The sequence below is a fragment of the Pan troglodytes genome, chromosome 8 (genome assembly GCF_028858775.2).
Source record: "Pan troglodytes isolate AG18354 chromosome 8, NHGRI_mPanTro3-v2.0_pri, whole genome shotgun sequence".
In the NCBI taxonomy this organism is placed as follows: Eukaryota; Metazoa; Chordata; class Mammalia; order Primates; family Hominidae; genus Pan; species Pan troglodytes.
The window spans coordinates 98,947,697-98,971,040 of record NC_072406.2 but is presented as its reverse complement, the minus strand read 5'-3'; the positions used below and the strand labels follow the sequence as shown (position 1 = coordinate 98,971,040).

Genomic DNA, 23,344 nt, shown 5'->3' with positions numbered 1-23,344 from the left:
AAATCGCAAAAAAAACTCACGTTTTAAGAAAGTTTAGGAATTTGTGTTGGTCTGTATTCAAAGCTATCCTGGGCCACATGTAGCCCATGAGCCATGAGTTGGACAAGCCTGTCGTGCATTATATGTATCAAAACATCACTACATACCCCATAAATATGTACATTTATGTCAACATTATGTACCCCCTAAATACGTACATTTGTCAATTTATTTATTTATTTATTTATTTTTGAGTTTCGCTCTTGTTACCCAGGCTGGAGTGCAATGGCACCATCTTGACTCACTGCAACCTCTGCCTCCTGGGTTCAAGCAATTCTCCTGCCTCAGCATCCCCGGTAGGTGACATTACATGCATGCACCACCATGCCTGGCTAATTTTGTATTTTTAGTAGAGACGGGGTTTCTCCATGTTGGTCAGCCTGGTCTCAAACTCCCAACCTCAGGTGATCCACCTGCCTCAGCCTTCCAAAGTGCTGGGATTACAGGCGTGAGCCACTGTGCCTGGCCTAAAAATAAAATTTTTAAAAGCTTGTAACTGCAGAGAACAAAAAAAAAGTTCTAGAGATCTGTTGTACAAAATAATGAACAATACTGTAATACTGTGATGTATACTTAATAATTGTTAAGAGGGTAAATACATGTTCTTTTTTTTTTCTTTTGAGACAGGGTCAGGCTCTGTCACCCACTGGAGTACAGTGGTGCAATGACAGCTCACTGCAACCTAAACCTCACCAGGCTCAAGTGATCCTCCCACTTTAGCCTCCCAAGTTGCTGGAACTACAGGCATATGCCATCATGCCCAAATAACTTTTTAATTTTTTTGCAGACACAGTGTTTCACTATGTTGTCCACTCCGATCTCAAACTCCTGGGTTCAAGTAATCCTCCTGTCTGGGCCTTCCCAAAGTGCTGGGATTACAGGCATGAGCCACCATGCCCAGTTGATATCCATTTTTCTAAACCACATTTTTAAAAAGTACAAGTGTAGAGTAGGCACAGTTGGATTTAACCAACTGCGGTTCTTAATAGAGAAACTGGGGTTTCTCTATTAAGCAATGAAGCAAGTGAGGGCAAGTGTACTGAGAATATTTGCAACTGAACAATCACGACCAACAACAGAAATTAAACTGAATAAAGAGAAGGGTAAGGACATAAGGAGAGAGTATGGTGAGGAACAGTGCAAAGATAATAGGGTCAATGGGTTCTAAGTCCCAGTGAGATAAAAGAATTGTTGGCACTAGAAGGCATGAGCCAGTAAAGTGGGAAGTGATGATCAGGGTAGAACTGAAATTATGGAAGGGGTTATAATTTTTTGTTATTATTGTATAACAGAACTGGGGTATGACCATGATAGCTGAGGTAGGGTGGAAACTTTGCAGGAAGTCAAGATATTAAGAGGCCAGGAAGGTAGTGGAAGAGTCTCCCACCTGGATGTTGAGATCAAGAACTAGAATAAAGAAGTACTAGAGAAAATGAGCCATATAAGACAAAATCTTCATTAAATGAGAAGGAAGTCAGTCAAGGTTCCATGGAAAACTACAAGATGTATCATGAGATTGAATATCATGTTTTCTATTTGATGTTAAGGAAGGTGGGAGGGAGAGTGATCTGGAAGTAGCAAAGGGGGTAAAGGATAACCCCTCCAGGCCCAAGGAAAGGGGGTCTGCAAGAGAAAATTCCACTGCTTGAGTGGACTACAAAAAACAATCAGTGTCCTCCAGTGTGAACCAAGTTTCAATTGCAGAAGTTCTTATTCAGGAGCCCATGGCCTCACAAAATTCAGGAGGTTCATAACCTTAGATGTGAAAAAGATTACATTTTTATTTTCACTAACCGAACTTTGAATTTTTCTTTACTTATGAGAGTAGGCAGGATACACAGTAGTATTAGCAACACCTGTGACTTTGTAATAAAAACAAATCAGATATTCTCATCAAACTACTTGCTGCAGGCAACTCAAAGCATTATTTATGCTCATCAGCATCTAAAAATTAGGGCAGTTGTTAAACTCACCCCTGGATTATTTAATAAGTTAATAAAAGAACAAACATATTACTATATCTAAAAATGTTAATAGCTATATTTCAAAATAATTGTTTTCCTTCACAAGTCTTACGTATTTTACCCATTTAAAAACATTAGTCTAAGAAGGGGAACAGAGGCTGCTTAAAACATTTAAGAATCCTTAAGAACAGGAAGGCAAATAGAAAAAGAGAGACAATGGAAGGTGTCAGGAGTTGGAGAGCAGTGGGAGAAGACTGCCAAGGGAACAGACAGAGCTGTGGGGAAATGAACCCCAGGGTGAGCAGCCGAAAAGGAGGGAGATAGAGAAAATGTTAGGTGAAAAAGGCAAGCTGCAATGCACAATGCATGATGCCATCTGTACAAAGCACCAAAAAATGGATATGCATTTTTGTAAATGGAAAGAAAATCTTAGGAAGATACATACAGTAACAACAGTGGTTACCAAGGAAAAGGAAACAGCACAGAGGGGAGAGCAAAGAGAGTAGGGAGGAAAGCAGTTTTCTGTATTGTTGCCATTGTTTACTGCAAGCTATTACATTATTAAAAAAAACTAGCTATTTTTAGAGGAATGCCTTTTCTGTTTTCCTTAGTATATCCTTTGGTATTTCTGCAGATTACTAAGGATTAGACCTCAGGTCTCCAGAAAACTCAGTGATACATTCTCTCAGGAAATGCTGTCCAAAAAATGAAACTTTCTATAGCAGGGTGAGATGGGCATCAGGGGGAATGAATTTTGCTCTCTGGGGCTGTCATGAAACCATCAGCCTTGTGTCCACCCTTCACAACATTTGACTTTCGTGTTGAGATAAGCAGGAAACTGAAAGCCTCATCTCCTGGAGTGCTCTCCTCATGACTCAAAGCATGTCTGGGACAAGAAACTGACAAGCAGGCCAAAGATTAATAGGCAGGTTTTATCAGATGTAACAGACAGTGACAGTACTTCTCACACGGCTATTGCTGGTGTACAGGAACCTATGTATGGATTTCCTCATTTACCACGTGTAGAGCCAACTTACTGAACTCATTTATTAGTTTTCTCAGTTTGTCAATCGATTTTCTTGGCTTTTCTAGGTAGACTACATGCTTAGCAAAGAGCATAAACAAATAGTACACATTCTGACCTTCCCTTCAAATATTTACAACTTTTTCGCTTCAGCTTCTCTTAGTCCATTGGCTGGGGTCTCCAGCACTAAAAAGAACACTAAAAATGAACTTAGTATTGTTCTTCCTTTCACGGGAAGTATTTTACCCGTTGGGTTTGCTACATGCCCCAGGTAGAAAATTACCCTTTATCAGGTTGAGGAAGTTTCTTTCTTTTCTTAAAACTAGTCTATCACAAAGAGTTACTTAATTTCATTTAATATATTTTTTACCATTAACTGAGATGGTTGTATTGTTTTCCTCCTTAGATTTATTTAGTGTAAATGACACTAATATAATCCCTAAGGTCAAATCATCCTTGAATCTTGGGCTAGCTTTATCCGATAGTATCAATATACTGTTTGATTCAATTTGCTCGTGTTTTACTTGGGATTTTACAAATACACGATAAGTGAGAATAGACATTGTTCTCTTTTTCTGGTCCATCCTTGTCTGATTTTGCTTGCAGCAGGGTTATGGCCAGCTTCAAAGAGCATCTTCTCTTTTGCATACTTTTTCTTTCCTCTAAAAATCTTTGTGTAAAATAAGAATCATCAATTCTTTTTAAAGTCTTATAAAAAAAATCTGGCCCTTTAAAGAGTATATCTCTGACAATTTTTTTTTTTAAATTTCTTTACCCTTTAATGGGTTACCATGCTTTACCATTCCTTCTTACAATTCAGGCTTGGCCCATGGTCCAAGACAATCCTTGAATATTGACAAAAAGGAAAGCAATGGCAAATTTACAACAGCATCACACTCTTTTAGTATCACTGAAGCTCCCTTAATATATATTTAATAAAACATTGATTCAATGCTGAAGATATAAATAGGATATCTAAATTTAATCCAAAAAAGTTATGTTATTTTTAGAAAAGATAATAACTCCTAGAAAATGGGGACAATTCATTTAAAGATGAATTAAAGGCTGGGCGTGGTGGCTCACGCTTGTAATCCCAGCACTTTCGGAGGCCGAGGCGGGCGATCACCTGAGGTCAGGAGTTTGAGACCAGCCTGGCCATTATGGTGAAACCCTGTCTCTACTAAAAATACAAAAATTAGCCAGGTGTAGTGGCAGACGCCTGTAATTCTAGCTACTCAGGAGGCTGAGGCAGGAGAATCGCTTGAACCCAGGAGGCAGAGGTTGCAGTGAGCTGAGATCGCACCACTTCACTCCAGCCTGGCGACAGAGTAAGACTCCGTCTCAAAAAAAAAAAAAAAAAAGAATTAAATACATGCTGTACAGCTAAAAATGTGCATATCACAGTGATAAGAATATATGCTTAGTCTATTTAAGATATCTTTTTCTTTCAAAGTTTCTTTTGCTATTTCCACAACAGAACCTATAAATAAAGAATGCACAGCTGCCTAGCAGATGTATAATTTCAGTGTTTAGATTCCATTCTTTCTAGCTTCATTCTGCTAGAGGTTTTAGATTTTCTATTTCCATCTGGTTTTTTTTTTTTTTTTCTTTCTGAGACGGAGTCTTGCTCTGTTGCTGGAGTGCAATGCAGTGGCGTGATCTCGGCTCACTGCAACCTCCACCTCCCGGGTTCAAGTGATTCTCTTGCCTCAGCTTCCCAAGTAGCTGGGATTACAGGTGCCCGCCACCATGCCCAGCTAATTTTTGTACTTTTTTAGTAGAGACAGGGTTCCACTATATGTTAGCTAGGCTAGTCTCAAACTCCTGACCTCAGGTGATCCACCCGCCTCAGCCTCCCAAAGTGCTGGGATCACAGGCGTGAGCCACCACACCTGGCCTTCATCTGGTTTTTAACCTCCTACAGTTTAGGTTCTGCTTCCCTACATCTTATTATATTTTAGTCTATTATTACCGAAGAACATATCAAATGTGAAACATCTTGATTAAAAAAAAAAACTTAAAAGTGGCAAAAGCTGAGAAGGAAAGGAAGAACATTCAGGAAAAAAAAAAACAACAACAGATAACTAGAATAAGACAGCCAAATTTTCAGAACTTTCTATTTCTATTCAGATACCCCCACCCCTACAAATTTCAAGTTCCTTATATTCCAGGTTCAGACGCTCAGGATGAACTTAGCTTTACTCAACTTATTTGCACAAATTCTTAAATTACAGTAGAAACATTGTAGAATTTTTTTAAACTTACAGTATATATACCAAAATGTTTATAGATGTTACCTTTGAGTAGCATAAATACAGGGGATTTTTACTTTCTTCTCAGGGCTTTTCTATGTGTTTCAATTTGTTCTGTAAGCATTATTTTTGCAATCAGGAGGGAAAAAAGACTTGTTTTGAAAAGAAACTTTAAAGGAATGGGATGATTTTTAGATGTCTACATGCCATAACCAATTACATTTAAATGACTGTTAAGAGAACAAAAGCAATTTAATAATATTCCATATTATTATTATTCAGCAGCATTAACAGGTAAAAATCAGATTTCATTTCTCAATCTGACTCCAAAAACTGCCCCACAGATGGACTTAATCACTTTCATTTTCAACTGACTCTCTTTTTCTTCTTGTTCTCTCACAGGGTAGGTTTTAATTTATTCTATGAAACGATATAAATAACATAATTATGTTATGCAAGCATCTACCCAAGGTCAATTATTTTAAGAGTAATACTCATGGTAAAGCTGTGAAAAAAGATCTCTCTCTGGCCGGGCGCGGTGGCTCACGCCTGTAATCCCAGCACTTTGGGAGACCAAGGAGGGGAGATCATGAGGTCAGGAGATCGAGACCATCCTGGCTAACACGGTGAAACCCCGTCTCTACTAAAAATACAAAACACTAGCCGGGCATGGTGGCGGACGCCTGTAGTCCCAGCTACTCAGGAGGCTGAGGCAGGAGAATGGCGTGAACCCGGGAGGTGGAGCTTGCACTGAGCCAAGATCGTGCCACTGTACTCCAGCCTGGGCGACAGAGACTCTGTCTCAAAAAAAAAAAAAAAAAACAACTATCTCTGACCATCGCCAATTAAACATGTATACATCTCAGAGATGAGAAAAAAAAAAAAGCACTAATTTTTAAAGAAGGTATGTGGGAAGAATTTTGGATAAATATTTTTTAAACAACTATATGCCACTGACCTTTTAATACTGTTTAAGATGCAAAGGAAAAACAAAATCAGTAAAGTAAAAAAGTATAAATTGGAGCCAGGCACAGTGGCTCACAGCTGTAATCCCAGCACTTTGGGAGGTCAAGGCAGGAGGATCTAAGCTTGAGCCCAGGCAGCCGAGGCTACAGTGAGCCATGTTCACACCACTGCACTCCTGCCTGGGGAATGGAATGCGTGAGACCCTGCTTCAATCAATCAATCAATCAATCAATCTCAAAGATTAACTGTGGAAAATTTAAATGTGGAAAATCTCTACCACGTTTTAAATATTAAAAGAGAGGTTAATTGTTAAAAGTCAACTCTGTGCCTAGTACACATCCTCATCTTAAAATTCTCCTCCTCCATTTGACAATATAATTATGTGGTTAAGAGCATGGACTCTAAAATCCAGACTGCCTGGGTTTGAATCCCAGCTCTGCCACTTATGAACTATGCAACCCTTGACAAGCTACTTAACCTCTGCAGCCTTAGTTTCCTCATGTAAAAGGGAACTGATAATACTAACTATATCATAAAATACTTGTAAAGGTTAAATCGATTCAGAGTAAGGAAATATGTCAGATACCATTTAATCCATCTCAATCTTGTATTTTATTGCTCAACATTCTTTAAACTAAAACCTACTTACCTTTTATATGTGAATAACAGCTGAATATTAATTTAAAACTTTCTAAAATTCAAAATCTCAAACACTAAGTAAAAATAAAATATTGAATTAGTGTTTCTTTTTGAGTGCTTTTTATGTTATTTAACGTTTCCAAGGTTTGATAAACTCCAACAATTCCATAAAAAGGAATTAAGATATTTGAGTTAATATTCCAATTAAAAGGGTTATCATATAATATACAGCTTATAAATCTGAGATAAAATTAAATGATACACTTAATGCTAAAATAGTATTGAGAATCAGAATGCATTTGGAAACAGGCCACTGAGACGATCAAATGGTCATCTATAGTACTGTGACAGCCTCATACAGAGAAAAAGAGAATGGGATTTGGTGTCCAAAGGCCTTGGTGGGAACTTAATGGGAACTTAATGTGTCCAAAGGCCTTAATGGGAACTTAAGGTAATGGGAACTTAAGGCTCTTAACAAAGGGTCTGAAATCGGTACAAACACAAGAAACAATTGTTTCTCTATCCCTATCCCTAATTGTGGTTGGTCAAATCTCCCTTTTCCACTTCTTATGGAGATCTTGAAAAGTTCCTATAGCTTTTGGTTATTAAAAAGTACAGTTTAAAACTTTAATCTTCAGTCTTACAATCACCTCCTTTCTCTTCAAATTCAGATTGGGTGCACAGTCCAAGAGAGCTAGCCTGGAGGAAGGGGTGTGGTCTGATGAATAGGGGAGGGAGGAGGGAGACTGGAGTAGCTATCTCAGTTGCCACTTTCCTGGCTAATACTGACTACACTGTCTGTATCACAAGCAGACAAATGATAGCTTTTCTTCTGGGGACAAGTGGGGTTCTTTCATGACAAAGGAGACTAGAGGCTCTCAGCCCACCTGAAGATCTGCTTCAGCTCACCCTCCATTTGTTGTATTGTTTTGTTTGGTTTTGAGATAGGGTCTCTCTCTCGCAGACTGAAGTGCAGTGATAAGATCACAGCTCACTGCGGACTCAACCTTCTGGGCTCAGGCAGTCCTCCTGCCTCAGTTGCCCAAGAAGCTGGGAATATGACACAGGGCCTCACTGTCACTTAGGCTGAAGTGCAGTAGCACGATCTCAGCTCACTGTAGCCTCAACCTCCTGGGCTCAAGCCAATCTGCCACCTCAGCCTCCTGAGCAGCTGGGACCACAGGCGCCCGCCACCACGCCTAGCTAATTTTTATACTTTTTGTAGAGACGGGGTTTCGCCATGTTGCCCAGGCTGATCTCGAACTCCTGAGCTCAATGATCCTCCCACCTCGGCCTCCCAAAGTACTGCGATTATAGGTCTGCATCACCTTGCCCAGCCTCAGCTCACCCTCTTCCAACTACTTTTGCTCCCCTGTCCAGCACAGCCTGCCTGGCAAGAAGGCTGGTGCCTGGTTACATCTGCATTACCCACCTGAACTAAAAGAAGGTCACTGCCACCCCTCCATCCACACTGGGATTTCTAATTTTCCTTATCCTTTGCTCAAATAGGTACAGATAAACCAGCCTGCTGCGTAATTAATACTGCCTAGGTAATCAGATACTCCATTCCATCTTCTGCTAGTATTCTTAACCTCCAGGAATGGTTCTCTTAGACCTCTCCACACTAAGTTTCTAAGGGAAGGACACTCCAAGGGAAGGAGAAGGGAAGAAAAACTACAGTGCTCCCTGCTAGGCAAACTAATAGCTGCAATGACTATTCTGGCACAATTCCTTCTCCCCCCAACTTGTGACCTAATTCTGCCACATCTTAATAAGCCCTGGAAAGGATTCTGGCCACTAATGCCTAGGGCTTTCTTTAGCATGTGGAGTCTTTGACTTTACTTTATATGTAACTTTGAGGTCCTAATCATCCACTCTGAGTGAATGAGGAAAAGTCTGATTCTATTTACTTTTTTCTTTTTAGAGACAGGGTCTCGCTATGTTGTCCACGCTGAAGCGCAGTTGCTATTCACATAGCACACTATTCTCATAATGCATTACAGCTGCAAAATCCTGGCCTCAAGTGATCCTCTCACCTCAGCCTCCCTAGTAGGTAGAACTACAGAGTTCAGCTCTAGATCTATTTACTCTTTCACACCAACTTGTTTGACATTGGTGGGAAAATTAACCTTCATTAGCCTCCAATTCTTGATGTACAAAGCAGGAAAAGCAACAAAATTTCCTATATCAATTTGCCAGTACTGATGATACACAGAAGCATTTTGCAAATTCAAATGTGAATATTAACATGGAAGCTAAAATAATGCATACTTTTAGAAAGCAACAAGATCAGATTTAATTTTCAAGGACCCTGTATGTGAAGCCATTCAAACCTGCATTTTAAGATAGAACTGTCCTGCTTATTTCTCTCAGAAATACTCATCTTCACTAACATTCATTAAGCTACCACAGTGGCAAGCACAGTGTTAAGCACTGAACTGCACTCATCATTCATTTAGTCCTCACAGTAACCCTGAGAGAGGACCATTATTATCCTTGTTTCACATATGAGAAAAGAAGGCTTAGAGTAATTAACAACTTTGGCTCAAGGTCACAAACCTAGTAAGCAGAGTGTAATAAGGCACAGAAAGCAATAAACACACCGATGCATAACTAACCTAGAAATAAGCCAACATTTAATTAACCTTTTTAGTTATTTCATAACCAGATAAATGGAAAAGTCACAATAACCATATCAGGATTTCTTTATTCTTTTAAGCTATTAATGCCTTCTTTGTGTAAAGATTTAACCTCAAATGAATGACTTCTTTTGTTGTCTCTCCTCAGTGATGTGACCAGAGAAACCTGTTACAAATCATTTACTCTTCTATGCAAATTGATAAAATGCTAAGAAAAAACAGGTAAGAGTGCATAATTTTAAGAACAAAGGCCTGTGAACACAATTAAAGTTACTATGCCATCCATTAACAATCAGCATTACTACGATAGGAACAAACACATGGGGGTGGGGGGCACATCTTTAATAGCATAATCCACTTCTTTTAACAAATGTTTCATTTTGGATAACAGTTTTTTTAATGTACTTTAAAGAAACTTTACTCACGCTCTTTATATTTAAGATATTTATATTTATTTTTAGAAAAACGTTACTTTATTATTATCCCTTGCCCTTACAGCCAGAAAAACATCAATTTGGCCATTGTCAGAGAAGAAAAACTTCCTACACCCTCTTAGGTTCAGTAATTGAGGTCTGATAAATTAAACTGACAAAAAACACATCTGCAAGAGAAATGACAGATTTGATTCACATATGTAGAAGAATTCACAGAAAAATGTGACCCAAGGGGGCTGTCCGAATTTGGGGCATGTGTACCATCTTACTAGGGGAACTGGAACTGGAAAAGAACAATGGGCTGTTGCAGGAAAACAAGTAACATGTAGGAAAGACAAATGGACCCTTAGGACAACAGTTGGACATAGGATAGTTTATAACAATGTCTGTTTAAGGTGTGGTGCCAAATTCTCTCCAGCGACAAGAGACCATCTTCCCTGCTTGCAAAACTCCCAAGGAAGGGATTTATGACAACTGGAGGTTATGACAATTGAGTTCTTTGGGGAGGATCTAGTTTTAGGCAGACAAGGGAGTTCAGGGGGAAAAAAAAGCTACTCTCAAATGTTTCCAGATTAAAATATATGTTTTGTTTGTTTGAGACAGGGTCTTGCTTTGTCACTCAGGCTGGAGTGCAGTGTAAGATCACGGCTCACTGCAGTCTCGAACTCCTGGGCTCAAGCGATCCCCCCACCTCAGCTTCCTGAGTTGCTGAGACTACAAGTGCATACCACCACATCTCATTGATTTTTAAATTTTTGTAGAGACAGAGTCTCAACATATTGCCCAGGCTGGTCTAGAGCTCCTAGGCTCAAGTGATCCTCCTGCCTCCGCCACCCAAAGTGCTGGGATTACAAGCATGAGCCACCAGGTTTCCAAATAATTTTTATGTTGCAGTAGCATATTCTGGACGCCTTTGCCATGAACAGATACAAATATCTGAACATTTACTTTGTACAAAGCATGCATGTGTACTGTTAGCAATACAAAATATTTTAGCACAAAAATCAAAGGAGCGTATAACAAGTTGAGAGTATAAGACAAATGAAACTTAAAATTTTTTGTTTTTTAATATTCATACAACAGCAAAGAAACCTTATATCATGAATGTTTTTTCAGCTGGCAAACTGGCAAAGATAAAAACAGACTGATATGGCCGGGCGTGGTGCCTCACGCCTGTAATCCCAGCACTTTGGGAGGCCAAGGCGGGCGGATCACGAGGTCATGAGATCAAGACCATCCTGACCAACATGGTGAAACCCTGTCTCTACTAAAAATACAAAAATTAGCTGGACATGGTGACGTGCACCTGTTGTCTGAGCTACTCCGGAGGCTGAGTCAGGAGAATCACTTGAACCCGGGAGGCAGAAGCTGCAGTGAGCCAGGATGGCACCACTGCACTCCAGCCTGGCAGCAGAGCAAGACTCGGTCTCCAAAAAAAAAAAAAAAACCATCCTGGCTAACACGGTGAAACCCCGTCTCCACTAAAAATACAAAAAAAAATTAGCCAGGTGTGATGGCGGGCGCCTGTACTCGGGAGGCTGAGGCAGGAGAATGGCATGAACCCAGGAGGCGGAGCTTGCTGTAAGCTGAGATAGCGCCACCGCACTCCCGCCTGGGTGAAAGAGCGAGACTCCGTCTCAGAAAAAAAAAAAAAGACTGAAATGATTATGTTGGGAGGAGAGAACATATTCAAATACTGTTGGCTGGAATATGAATGGTTACAAAGATTTTGCAGGGTGGCTTGGCACTTTCCATCCAATCTGCATGGCTTCTCTTATAGTAAATGCATTTCTAAGAATTCATCTCATAAAATAAAAACAGTCTCAAAGGATATGTACAAACACCACAGCAGTATTTGCAATGCAAAAGAAAAAAATGGAAATAATCTAATTATTCATTAACATGAAACTGGTAAATAAAATTAAGGTATAATCAGAAAATGGAATAACTGCTTAACTACTATAAAGAATGAGATGATTAAGGCTGCGCACAACAGCTCACACCTGTAATCTCAGCACTTTGGGAGGCCTAGGTGGGAGGATCACTTTAGCCCAGGAGTTCGAGACCAGCCTAGGCATCATGGTGAGATCCCACCTCCACACACACAAAAATTTTTTAATTAGCTGGGCATGGTAGCATGCACCTCTGGTCCCAGCTATTCGGGAGGCTGAGATGGGAGGATTGCTTGAGCCCAGGAGTTGGATGCTGCAGTGAGCTGTTTGCACCACAGCACCACTCCAGCCTGGGCAACAGAACAAGACCTTCCCTCAAAAAAAAAAAAAAAAAAAAAGAATGAGGAAATTGAAATTTACTGACATAAAAAGAATCCCCCTATATATTCAGTGAAAATAAATTTAAAGATAAGGATGTATCGTATGACCCCATTTTAGGAAAGGGGGACAGAAAAAAAGAAAGAAGGCAACAGAAAAGAAAATTTTTTCTAGCTGTATACTTTCAACAGTGGCAATCTTGGGGCACAGGTGAAGCATGATTACAGAAGACTTTCATTACTTCATTTCTGTATTGTTTGAAGTTTCAACCACAAATATGTATAACTTCTGTTAACAGAAAACACACAGTTCTATGGTAATACGTAGTTAGGGAAACTATACTAGAGTTTCACCATGTGTATTAGCATATTAAAAGTTCTGAGAAGGTTTGTAGTAAAGAAATCTAATATACCAAAAGACTATCTTCAAATAATGATGCAGCAAAGAGCCAACTATGAGGCTTGGACCACTGAGGAGGGCTTCATAGGAGAGAGAGGAATATTCTTTTTTTTTTTTTTTTTTTGAGACAGAGTCTTACTCTGTCGCCCAGGCTGGAGTGCAATGGCGCAATCTCGGCTCACTGCAACCTCCACCTCCCAGGTTCAAGTGATTCTCCTGCCTTAGCCTCCTGAGTACCTGGGATTACAGGCGTGCCACCACGCCCAGCTAATTTTTGTATTTTTAGTGGAGATGGGGTTTCACCATGTTGGTCAGGCTGGTCTCGAGTTTCTGACCTCGTGATCCTCCCGCCTCGGCCTCCCAAAGTGCTGGGATTACAGGCGTGAGCCACAGCACCTGGCCAAGGATTTATACTAGATTTTAAAGCATTCTGATGGGCAAAGAACCAGGGAAAGGAAAGTCAAAGGCAGTACTGTCCAATATGACGTGTAATTTTAAACTTTCTAGTTGCCACATTTAAAAAGTAAAAAGAATCGTGTGAAATCAGTTTTGTTTTTTTTAATTGAGACAAGGTCTCACCACGTTACCCAGGCTGGTCTCAAGCTGCTGGGCTCAAGCAATCCTCCCACAGTGCTGGGTTTACAGGCATGAGCCACCATGCCCGGCCAAAATCAGTTTTAATATATTTCTTTAATCCAATGTATCCCTAACAGTATCATCTCACTATATAACCAATATTTTAAAAGCATAATGAGATATTTTACATCTTTTGGTACTATCTTCAAAATCTGGTACGTAATTCACACTTAGACTAGCCACAGTTCAAGTCTTCAACAGCCACATGTGGTAGTGGCTATCTATTGTAGTGGACAGTAGAGGTCTAAGGATTCTGAACCCAAACCTGAATCGGATATTTAGGTGACTTAGGCTGATAAAATAGTAGGAAAGTAAGCAAAGCAGAAAAGGCTGACTTGGCCAGAGCAGGAGACCAGTCCAAGATATTCTGGATTTTCTATTGTAAGCAAATAAGAAAACAGGGAAAAATATTTAACAAATAGGGATGATGACCAAAGCAGTACTTCAGAAAGATTAACAGTTTTTGCTAAAATATACACGTACAACTTCAACATGCAATTTTTCCCCCACATTTTTATTACATAAAAGATTATAAAATGAAGGAAGAATAATCTGTCACCCAGCGATTGTATTTCATTGATTTGGTATACATTTAAGATACTTCTGAACAGTTACCACTGAAATATTTTTATTTCATGACATTTTAAAATGATTCTTGAAAAATGTAGACATTAAGAGCCTCACCAAAATTTAACAGCCTTTACTTTAATATTTTCTAACAAGAGCTTCTTTTAGCCAGGAATCTAAAACATTCTTATATACAAATTTAAAACACTCAAGACCCTATACTCTTGAAATACATTACAAAGCATTTTAATTACTAGTAAGAAAACTACTTACAAATCTTAATATACATAAAACAGTATCAAAACTATCCAAGTCAGCCGGATGTGGTGGCTCACGCCTGTAATCCCAGCACTTTGGGAGGCCGAGGCGGGAGGATCACGAGGTCAGGAGATTGAGACCATCCTGGCTAACACGGTGAAACCCTGTCTCTACTAAAAAATAGAAAAAATTAGCTAGGCGTGGTGGCGGGCTCCTGTGGTCCCAGCTACTCGGGAGGCTGAGGCAGGAGAATGGCGTGAACCCGGGAGGCGGAGCTTGCAGTGAGCCAACATGCGCCACTGCACTCCAGCCTGGGCGACAGAGCGAGACTCCGTCTCAAAAAAAAAAAAAAAAAACAACTATCCAAGTCTCCTACAGATTTCTCACCTTCAAAATTGAGAGTCTATCTTCTCAACATTTTGATACTTTACCCAAAGGCTAAAGAAAAAAAAATTAATGCTCAAAAAAGGAGGTAAGAAAGCAGGATACGGGAAGGGCACTGCAGGCATAAGCCATATTCCCTTTGGTACTTGCAAGGACTGCCAAGGCTGGCGTGATTCTTCAGCCAAAAGTCAGAAGTCCAGTGATGTCATTAGGACCAAAAGCATTATATGACCTTCAATTTCGGCAGCTAACTGTGCTGCAAGTCAAGATATTTTCTTTCTTTTTCTTTTTTTAAGCAGAAAAATTATCTTAAAGTTCACCATGTTCCTTCTACTTTTTAAGATAAAGAAACGAAGATTCGGATTGGGTTAGTGTGGCATCCATGATTGAATAGGTACTCAGTAGTAAAACCAGTATCAGACATTATTTATAAAAAATTAGAAGCTGAAACTTAATCATTCCGCTGCTTCTTTATGGCTTTTTATACTTCCCAAATTACCCACAATAGATGTATTGCCTTTAAAATTTTTAAAAAGCTGCAAAAACTGCTCACTTTACTGAATACTTCTGGCCGGGCGCAGTGGCTCATGCCTGTAATCCCAGCACTTTGGGAGGCCGAGGTGGGCGGATCACGAGGTCAGGAGTTCGAGATCAGCCTGACCAACACAGCGAAACCCCGTCTCTACTAAAAATACAAAAATTAGCCAGGCGTGGTGGCTCACGCTTGTGACCCCAACTACTTGGGAGGCTGAGGCATGAGAATCGCTTAACCCGGGAGGTAGAGGTTGCAGTGAGCCAAGATCGCGCCACTGCACTCCAGCCTGGGCAACAGAGTGAGACTCCGTCTCAAATAAATAAATAAATACTACTGAATACTTCCAAAAACAGTCTCCTTGTCCTTTCTTGCCTAAGGTCTCACTCTGCGGGCCACCTTTCTCAGGAAAGCCTTCCAAAGTACCCGCATCCTGAACAGCCCAGCTTCCCTTATCAGTCTTGTAACATTCCCTGGACTTCCTTTTTGTAGATCTTAACATAACTACAACTAGATAATTATTTAATGTCTATCTTCTCTACCCAGGCCTTAAGTTGAAATTTCTCAAGACTGGCCAGGCGCAGTGGCTCACACCTGTAATCCCAGAACTTTGGGAGGCCGAGGTGGGAGGATCGCCTGAGGTCAGGAGTTGAGACCAGCCTGGCCCACGAGGCAAAACCCTGTCTCTACTAAAAATACAAAAAGGAGCCAGGCGTATTGGCGGGCGCCTGTTAAACCCAGCTACTCGGGAAGCTGAGCCAGGATAATCACTTGAACCCAGGAGGCGGAGGTTGCAGTGAGCCCAGATCGCACCACTGCACTCCAGCCTGGGAAACAGAGCAAGACTCCGTCTCAAAAAGAAAGAAAAAAAATTCTCAATGCTGTTTTAGGCTCTTTGCTAGACCATACAAGGAGTTCTCGATACGAGGTCTATAACCTATAACCTGTAATTCTATAATCTATAACCTATGTCTTCCTCTGCCAGATATATGCACCTGCCTGAAATGAGACCACAAAAGTGAAGAACAGAAAAGACAACCTCAATTAATTATATCATTTGAGCACTTAGGTCCAGCCATGTCTATTTCTAGACCTTTCAATATCATGGGGGTTAGTGGGGAGAAGCTTTTCCCTCCTTTAAGCTAACTTGAGTTAGGGCTGTCACTTGTAAGCAAGAGTCACTTGAGAGAGCCACCCAATTCCCACTGTTGGAATATAAAATCTATACAGCAATGACTCCCAAATGCCTACCTCCAGCACAAACCTCTGTCAAACCCCAGACCCATATAGACAACTGCCAAGTAGAAATCCCTACTTGGCTGTTTCAGATATCTCAAACTCCATGTGATCCAATACTATTTTCTTCTACAAACCAGCTCTCCCGCCACATTTTTCATATCAGTCACCCACATCTACCCTGCTTTCCAAGCTAGAAATCCAGGAGTTGTTCTTGCCAATCCCATTCCTTCTCTCATCCACAGCTAGTTATCGCCTCCTATCCATTCCAGGCCCTAATTATCTGCCACCATCTTAACCCATTTATGCCTGAGGCTGCAATTTTTTGAATTTTTGCAATCAGACCTTGGCGATGACCTTGAGCAGGATATAAATAACTCCCACGTGCTTAGCGTTCCAATAGTGGAACACTAGGCATAAATGGGTTTAATCCGGGCTAGGCCAGAAAGACCTTCCTACAAGTTTGAACATCTTCAGTCTTCCTTTCTTCAAAATGATTTTCCAACATGTAACTAATCTCCCTAACTGCAAATGTGATTACAATATTTTATCCCTATCTCTAGCATACTCCTGTCCTCCTTCATAAGTCAACAGCCAATTATATACAGCTGGATCAAGAGCCAAGCTCCACTGTTCCAGACTTTAACAGTATAACAAATCTGTGCCATAAGAAAGGAAGGCTCATCAGAAATATAAACTATAAAAGAGTAACAAAGTCTACAACATCAGAGTAAATAAAAGATACTCAAAGATAATTTACTCATCTATTCAATGTCTACTCATTAGTTATATATTAAACTGCCCATACGAACTGGCTTAGGGACCACAGGGCCCACCCTGAGATGGAGTCTACTGATCATCTGATCTCCCTATGCCCCTAACTAGTGTTCTTTTCAAAAAACACTACTGGGGGTTTCCAGGCACATCCAAGAGCTTTGATTAGGGAGAGAAACACTATTCATCAATTCTAAGATGCATCCATTTTTCATATTTTAGCATCTCCGGAATTGGGGTGCACCTTACAATCAATGGCTTCTTACAACTAGAAGCATATTTTAAGTGGTCTGTAACATTACAGTGTATCTTACAATGGACATAACTCAATGCAACTCAACATTTAATCTTGTGTTAAAAAGTTGGTCCAACTTGGTCAATATGGACCTTGTGATGTTAAAAAGACATCCTAAAGCCTAAAAACTAGTAAAAGGTGGGAAAGTAGAAAAGGAAAAGAAGTGGTTCCTACTTCAAAATTTAGTGTGATAGGAAACCCATTTTCCTTTCTCTCCATGGTTCGCTGCTCCTAAGATCCAATAGTCAGATCAGGACAGTTCAACAGCTACCGCTAGGCTAGACAGGAGCCTTTCCCCATTTATTCATTTTAATATGCAAGAAAAGTCCGTTACAGACCCACCCTGCAAACTAGTAGTGAAACTAATATTTGTATAAAAACTGCTATAAAGGCCAGCCACAGTGCCTCACCTGTGTAACCCTAGCACAGGGAGGCTGAGGCGAGCGGATCAACTGAGGTCAGGAGTTTAAGACCAGCCTGGCCAACATGGCAAAACCCCACCTCTACTAAAAATACAAAAATTAGCCAGGCGTGGTCCCAGCTACTTGGGAGGCTGAGGCAGGGGAATCCCTTGAACCCAGGAGGCAGAGGTTGCAATGAGCTGAGCTCACATCATTGCACTTCAGCCCAGGCGACAGTGCAAGACTCTGTCTCAAAAAAAAAAAAAAAAAAAAAAGAAAGAAAGAAAGAAAGAAAAAAGAATAAGTTATTAAAAAAAAAACAGGTAAATCTGAGGCAAATACCACAGAAAATATTTCATTTAATGGAAGACCTAGGAAACTTCTGAGTGGCAAAGTGGTAAGAACTGGGCTTACAGATTAATTTAGGCAGAAATACATTAGATAAAGGAGAAAAGTGAAGGCAAGAAAATCATAACATTAGTCCAGGTGGGATGAGAACTTGATTTAGAGTTAGGGGGTGGGGGTGGAGTCGCGGGGTGGTGGGGGGAGAACTACGTGAAAGCCAAATAACACTAGATTTGAAAATAAATTCCTGAAAAAAATGTGAAGCATTAAAATTCATATGAGAATCAGAAAATCGACACAAACCAACAGCTATTAAAGAAATTGAAGTGTTACTCAAAGTCCTCTCCAGAAAAAAGATCTAGGCCTAAATGGTCACATAGGTGAGGTCTTCCAAACTTTCAAGGAACAGATAATCCCAGTCTAAACTGATCCTGAAAAAGAGAAAAAGAAGGAAAGCTGCCCAACTCATTTTATGATTTGACTACTACCTTCACACCAATATGAATTCAGAATTGCCCCACAGTTAGCAAGAATAGAGAGCAGAAGTGTTATAATATCATAAAGCAGAATCAACAGATGTTGGCTACAGACAAGATATGATGAAATGGGAAAAGGTTTGGTTTTGGTATGACATCAACAAAAATAAAGAACACCAAAGAGGCAAGTTTGCTAAGGAAAAGCAGCTCAGAACAATCAGGTACAGATATGTAGAAAGCAACTGAATAAAAAAGAAAAAACAAAACAAACAAACAAAAAAAAACGTGATTCAGAAGACACATAAACAAAGAATTGAGAATTATTCCAACAGAAAGGTCTGAACAATCATTCTAAGGGACTAGAGACATAGAGAAAAGTGATCTGAAAAGTGAAACTTGGAGAACGCATATTAAAGAGGAAAGAAGGAACAGAAGGCAGAAAAGTGGCGGAGAGGAACAAAGTCAGTATAATGTCACAAAAGGCCCCTCTTCATCTAGTTAATAGTTAACTCTTGCTCATCCTTCACAATCTGCCTGGGTTCCAACAAAGCAATTTTAAGGTATCTTTCCCAGATTCTCCCACCACCACAAGCACCAGATCAGGTCTCCATTTGAAGTTCTTATAATATTCTGCACCTTAATTAAAATCACAATTATATTTAACCAGAGACTTTATTTTTCAATAAGTATTTCCCCACTAGACTTTAAGCTCCATGAGGGAAAGATCTGTTGTATCTTACTGCCTTGGACCCTGTGTTAGAATACAGCGAGTATAGATGAATGAAACCCAAGGAGAGGCATCTGAAAAATGTCAAGTCGATGTTAAATCTTACAGAAAACTCAAGGAGAGGACTTAGAAAAAGGTAGTTAAATGTGTTGATTAGGTTATAGTTCCTTGTGAAGGTGAAATCCAGATAACAAGGGGTTAAGAAATGAGTGGCTAGCCACCAACCAGGCAAAGGCAGAAAAAGCAGACTACACTTGGCAATCTCTAGAGATGGATTGTGAATGACTAAATTTTAATTTCAATGTTGCGCTAGTTCGCAATTAACAACCATGTGTTACTTTTATTACGAACAAGCTTTTTAAAATGTTAATAAGATTTGAAAAGGAAAAGCAGCAACAAGACAGCTTGAAGGAGTAGCAGACTTAAGAAAAGGTTTTTGTAAACTGAAAAAATCTTAAGAACATTTGTACTTTAAAGAACCCAAATACGACAGAGAAAATAACTCACGCTCCACTAAGCAGGAAAATTAGAAGGAAAAAAACCCCAAGGTGTTAACTAATAAGAAAGACAAAAAAAAAAAAAAAAAAAAAATTCTCCCTCTTTGACGGAAGGTTAAGAAGCCAGTAACAGAAGGAATTTAATGAAGGAGCTCCTGCTAAGTGCCTCAACCTCTTTTGTAAAGGGTGGGGAGAAGTGAAGAAAGTAGAAAAAGTTTAAAGTGGGCTCCACGGAAAATGGAGGAAAAATTAAACAAGAACGGAGTCTGGTTCTACTAAAAACGCATTCTACATTTCAATCGGCCTTTCATACACTCACCCCATTCCTAGATCAGAGAATTGCCCGTATTTTAGCTTCAAATTTAAAAATCTAAATAATTCTGGTTCACATTCTTTATTTCAACAACTGAAAACAATGAGACGCATTAAGTTACACTCTAATTCAAAGTTTAACTCCTCTCACAAGTAAATACAATAAAGTAGTTGTTTTCAACTCCAGCAACAAAATAGCGATAATTTCAAGTAAGAGTAACTGAAAAATGTTCCTAAACGTAAAAATGTTTGCAAACAGTTTTGGTTTTTTTTCTTCCTAATTCGTTTGCCAGAATACGATGTTCCTGGGTTCAAATCCCAGCTCCCTTAGACAAGTTAGTTAACCTCTTTGCGACTCGGTTTCTTCCCCTAAAACAATGAGGAATACAATAAACCAGAATCGTTGTAAGGATTAAATGACGTAACACAGGTGCCAAGTTCATACTATGTACTCTGAACAGTTTGTTAACCGCTTAAAAGAGAAAACCTGCAGGAGTTTGACTAAATTAAAACATCTGAGAGCATGAAAGAGTACCACGCTCAAACGCCAGACCCTAACACACAGCATATTATTTTTCTTCCCTGACGCAAGCTCATTTTTTTTTCCTTGCCAAATCTTTCCACTAGGAGTCTGGAAAGAGAAAAAAGGGTCCAGGCAATCCAGCAGAAAGTTTTCCAAAACTGAAGTACGGAATCACCAGGCCACGGAGCGGAGGCCGCGCAGGACAACAGGTGAAGCAGCTCCGGGAGCTCGGGGGCCAGGGCCCCTTCCCGCGGGGACTCGGGGGCGGGCCGGCTGCTCCTCTCACTCGACCCCCGCCCGAAACTCATTTTGTTCTCCCCTGTTCCTCCCCACAGCGTCCGGAGCCAAATCACAAATATCAGCCTCGCCGCTCCGGGGCGGGGAGGTGAGCGCCTTTCCCATTTAAGGATTCCAGAAGCGTCCCCGGAGCGACTTTCGCCCACTCCGCATCCCCAAACTCGGCCTGCAACCCGCGAGTGGGAGACAAAAGAGGGGCCGGCGGAGGACGCGGCGCGGGGTGCCGTGGGTCTCTGGCTGGGCGGTCCCGGCCCAGCGCGCGCCGAGGCCTGCGGAGCTGCCGGGGCCGGGCCGGGCAGCCCCTGGCTCCGGCCACCGCGCGCCCAGCTGCCTCTGCAGCCTCGCCCGAGCCCCTCTGGCCTCCCAGCTGCGGCCAGCCCCTCCCGGTCCGCACGCGCACTCCCAACTCACCCGGACCCCAGGGAACGCATCCTCCAGCCCTCGGCGCGGAGCGGGTGGGCGCGGCGAGCCGCCGGGGCGAAGCGGGGCCCGGATCGGCCTTCGCCCTTGGCGTGCAGCGGCCCCGACCCGGTCGCCCCTCGATCGGGCCGTGCGATCTTCGCCGCGCGCGGACGGACGCGCCGAGCCTAAGCCTTCCTGCCCGCCCTTGGCCCTCCTCCCTCCTCGCTCCTGCCTCCTCCCTTCTCCTTCGCCAAGCCCGGCAGGCGGATTCCAATCTCTGCAGCGGCCGCCGCCACCGCCGCCGACTCTTGCCAGGAGGGGAGGGGGCGGCGCGGGTGCGGGGGCCTGGGGGAGGGGCGGGCGTCCGCGGGCCTTGCACGGCGCGCGCGCACTGGGAGGGCCCCCGCCCGCGCCGCGCGCACCCGACCACGGGCGCCTGCCCCGCCCCGCCCCGGACACGAAAGGAGCCGAGCGCACGGCGGAAGCGCCCGAAGAGTCCGCGGATCCCGGCGCCCCGTTGCCGGGGAGGAGGGCCAGCCGCCGGCAAGGGGGCGCCGAGCTGCTGGTGCGGGCGGGAGTGGGGGCTGCTCCTCCGCGCGGGCCCGCCGGCCCCTCCCCACAAGCCAGCCCCACAGCCGCCGCCCGGGTAGCGTCCCGCAGACGCCGTAGGTAGCACGCGATGGAACGCGGCGGAGGGGAGCGCGGACACGGCTGCCGGGCGCTGCGGCCATCGGCGCCCTGGACGCCCGCTCCGGCCTTCGGGGCCGGATATCCCCACTCTCGCGGGCTCTTTCGCGTGGACCCCTCCTGCGGCCGAGACTCACACTGCGGTGAACGCCAGTCAGCTGGCGTGAAATAAGGTCGCTGGGAAGGCACCAAGTCACCAAGGTGGGGGATGGCCAGGTCGTGGTAGTTGCGACAAAGAAAAATATAAGTCACATTGCATTTGTTTCTCGCCCACCCACCGCTCCCGGCGTCTCTTCCCGGGCTCCTTGCCAGCGTGCCGAGGCGCAGGCAGGGTGATGGAGGCTCCCCGGCCGGGAGGATCTGCCGGGGAGAGCGGCTTCCCTCATCGATTCGGGAGCGCCAGGCCCGGCGCGCCCGGGCTCCTGTGACCTGCGAGCCCGCGAATTCCAGCGGCATAAGATAAGGAGCGGCGAGGGCCCAACAGGACTGAGGTCAGCCAGCTATAAATACGCCTCCAGCTCCACCGCGGGCTCACGCTGGTGACCTCGTGTACCCTCCGGAGGCTCATTCCGTCCATTTGGAAAATGCAAATAATTGTCACCACCTCTTTTCTTCCATTTCCCCTCATTCATGGTGGAAAATGCTTTTAAAAGTATTCGATGACCCGTATGTGAGGAAAGAGGAGATAGGCCCCTTTTTCACCAAATGTGACTTTAACCTCCTTAGTAATCCAAGGAATGTATCAAGTTTAAGTCACTTAACAAAAGATGTTCTTTTAAAGGTGCATTTTAAAAAATCACTTTTAAAACTGGGTAAACTGGGTAAAAAGAAAGGGGGAAGGAAAACAATGTGCCAGGCATTTGTATTGACACACATTCTTGCCTGAAGAGGTGTTTAGATTCCAGGGTATTCCCTTATATTCTGGTGTAAATGTTTGAATTCCCGTGTATTTTGTTTCAATTTTTTGGTTTATCTTTTATTCTGTCTCCCTTTTCTTCTTTTACCCGCCTTTGCCCTTAATGCTGCAGATAGCCTCCGTCATTCTGAATTATTTTTCAATTCTGTTTTCTTCTCTAATCTTTTTTTCTGGGCTCTTCAGCTGTCTCAGGTTTGACAGTCATGGGTTGTATCTTGCTATGCAGGAAGAATAGGATACGTGAGATTACTTGCATCAACTAAAATTGGTCACTTTTCTTTCTCAAGTTTCCTTCAACCCAGCTTTAGTTTTTTTGTTTTTTGGGGGGTTTTTTTGTTCTTTTTTTTTTTGAGACGGAGTCTCGCTCTGTCGCCCAGGCTGGAGTGCAGTGGCGCCATCTCGGCTCACTGCAAGCTCCGCCTCCTGGGTTCACGCCATTCTCCTGCCTCAGCC

General features: G+C 42.3%; 1 protein-coding gene across 13 annotated transcripts in view; it reads right to left on the bottom strand.

Moving 5' to 3' along the window:
* The window catches only part of BMPR1A (bone morphogenetic protein receptor type 1A), a 169,189-nt gene extending 146,647 nt beyond the window's left edge, over positions 1-22,542 (bottom strand). For 9 of the 13 annotated variants that reach the window (XM_063780806.1, XM_063780810.1, XM_063780803.1 and 6 more), the window contains exon 1: positions 21,298-21,435. The gene's annotated coding sequence lies outside the window, so the exon portion shown is untranslated. Of the gene's footprint in view, positions 1-21,297; positions 21,684-22,112 lie in introns of those variants that run through there. The other 4 variants (XM_063780812.1, XM_063780811.1, XM_063780799.1 and 1 more) reach the window with 4 other exon arrangements.
* Positions 22,543-23,344: the final 802 nt, after the last annotated feature.